This window comes from Genypterus blacodes, unplaced genomic scaffold, assembly GCF_046128005.1.
Source record: "Genypterus blacodes isolate CSIRO-AG114 ecotype Tasmania unplaced genomic scaffold, CSIRO-AGI_Gbla_v1 ptg000152l_1, whole genome shotgun sequence".
Classification (NCBI taxonomy): Eukaryota; Metazoa; Chordata; class Actinopteri; order Ophidiiformes; family Ophidiidae; genus Genypterus; species Genypterus blacodes.
Window position 1 is genome coordinate 1 of NW_027466954.1, and position 3,149 is coordinate 3,149.

Consider the following 3,149-nt stretch of genomic DNA (forward strand, 5'->3'; position numbering starts at 1 on the left):
CCCCACTCATGTTTGCACTGGATGTTCAAACTGCTGTCTGCACTGCAGGGCTGTTGTCACTGGCTGCCTTCTCAACCTCATAGCTCCAAATTAAAATCCTATTCAAACTTATAGAAACCATAATGATTCATCATCACTCTGTCTTTTCAATTATTCATTATTTTTGCTTTCACAATTATGTCTAACAAGACTCTGGGGAAATGAGGCCTGAACCGTGTTGACAAACTGTCAGGGCAGCTAATAGTGAAGGATCTTTCAGTGCGTTCACATTGAGGCATTGAGAGTGAAATACTAACTAGTTCAAATCTAAATCACTGAAACTTTATGTTACAACTAGACGCTGATGTCAAACGCTAGCTTACCATATTACAGACAAGAGGAGAAAGACTGATTAAGACTTGGAGACAAAGGGCGAGGAGCTAATGGGAGTAAAGAAATCCATGACGTATGAATGAAACGGTGTCAGACTGTAGGATATCAAGTTGGATGAGTCTCAGACAAGAAAGAATCAACTGGAGACATGGGTGATAGAAGCTGTCTTTGGATGTGATGCTACTGAATTGGCCACTGGTTGTGTCTGATACACAAAGGGGGGGAAGATAAGGGAGGCGAAACAAATCATAAGTCTGTATACGACTGATCCGTGAAGTGACAGGAAGCTGTGGAGCGGCGGCTCTGAAGGAGGAGGAGAAAGGAGTTGAAAACAAAAGGGTGGGGGAGACACACACACGCTTTATATTAGACATGATCGAATGATTTTAGACTTTCAGAACTTTACCTTCATGCATCGCTTCCCTCTCGCCTCAATATTTAATTTAGCCCACTAATTTGCTCTCTCCTTCACCTCCACTGACTCCACATTGAGTCCTTTGTTCGTTGCATTGGCGTCTCTGCTCTCACGCTCCTTTGCTTAGACTATATATATGTTATTCACGTCTTCTTTCATTCATTTCATACTTCTCTTCCTCATTATACATATCTATACACACTTCTTCAATCCTCTGCTCTGCGTCATCCTCCGCTGAATGTCAACCTTTTCATCTTCCTCCTCATCTCTGTTTCTATATCATTCTATTATTCTTTTAGTCTATCCTACTTTTGCCAACACTTTGAGCCGCCCCACCAGTATAATGTCATCTCTGGCGCTCTCTGTCTTTGTCCACGTACATTTGATACTTTTGTCTTCTGTTGCCCTTCACGTTTTCCCTCCTTTCTTACATGCTCCTCTCATCTGAACACACGTGCAGAGTATTCTGCCGAGACCTTTGCTTAATGTTTATTCATACCAAGTAGTAACCCTTGAAAATGACGGCGAAACTCAGACAACCTGAACATCAAGGACCCGTCTTCCATTCAGCCGCTCTTTGCTACACTGATGTCCTCACTGTTGCGCGTTCTTACACGTTTTCCCTCTTTGCTTCTTCCTCTTACTCACAAAGAGAGAAGCTTTATAAAGAAGACTCGGGAACCCTTTCATCCTGTCCATCTCTTCCTCTTATAAAACTTATCCTGTTTGCTTTCTAACACAATCTGGAAAAAAGTATCTATAAGGGCTGCAGCTGTCGAATATTTTTAGAATCGAGTATTCTACAGATTATCCTTCTATACTCGATTAATCGAGTAATCTAATAAAACATAATTTTGCATTATTAAACAACAATCCCAAATAATGCATAAAGGAAATGACCGGTTAAATAGACCAAGCAACTGGCTTTTATTTCTGAAAAAAACATACAGGTATTTATTCCAACTCCAACTCTTGGCTCTAAAACCAAGCCCATTTATTGCAACTTAGCCATTTAAGACTTAAATGCAATGAACGTCTAAGTTGCAATAAATGTTTACGTTACCTTGTGTAGGCGACGCTTGGTGAGCTGGAGTTAACAACTGGATGCTTTCGGTCCAGATGTTGAATCATCGTAGACGTGCTGTTGTGCTGTTGCAGTGGACACATTGCACTTTGTTATCTTCTGTTGTAAGTGTGAAATCATCCCAAACTTTGGACATTCTGTCTTTTACGGACGGTAAACTTATTTCTGAACGTAGTGGTGTGCGTCTGCAATAACACTCCGTGTGGAAAAATGATCCCTCGACCATTTTTTGTAATCGAATTATTCCAGTTACTCGAGTAATCGTTTCAGCTCCAGTATCTATGTGCCAAAATTGAAATGTGTGAATCAAATGCAACATGTGTGTCCAGCCAACTGTAAAAATGGAGAGGAACTGGGTGCTCTTTTCCCAAAGAGCCATTACTTAGAGTGCATTATGTTTATCACATTTGGAACAGACACCCTGCAGCAGTATTGGTGTCACGCTACCCTTCTTCTCTGGCCGTTGAGCTCAGTGTGGAATGAGACCCCTAATCATGGTGGCGACAATGGTGACAGTGGGTGCTTTAGCAATTGATCCAAATAAGACAACCCGTCCTTCACATGGCAGAATGGACAGGCTGGGCAGGCGGCCGGGCCTGAAGCACTCCATTATTGAAAGAAATAACATCTCTTTACAGTGGGGGAAGCTGGTTACAAAATGTTGGTCCATATTCCTGAAATGTTTGCATGTGGAGGTTGGATAATAAATGTTCTATTTAAGTGCCATCAAATAGTAAAAGTACTTTTGATGTTTTACCACATTTTGTCCATTTCCTGGGGTATCCCAAGACAAACCCAGGCCAGATGGGCTATATGATCCCTTCCGCAATGGATTCAGGGTCTGCCTCGTGGTTTCCTCAGAGTTGGAAGTATACGGAATAACTCCATCCAGGTAACATCCTGATTAGATGACCAAACCACCTCAGCTGGCTCCTTTCAAAGCAAAGGTCCCACAGCTCTACTCTCGGTCTGAGCTCCTCACCCTGTCCCTAAGGAGGGGGGGGGTCCTGACTCCCTCCTGAGGAAACTCATTTTGGCAGCTTGAGCACCCGTAGCACTGTAGCGGCTGAGGAAGGGGACAGCCAGGCTTTTTTAGCCCGGATGGATGGAAATGAAAATATTCATATTCATTCATGTATATACAAATTCTTTCAAACGTCTAAGGAGCAATGTGATGAATAGAACTAATTGCAGCCGTGACATCCTTCCAAAAACTTCCTCTACTGTAATTTGAACTATTAGTATTAGTATCATCACACGGCACCGCTGACTTTCTGC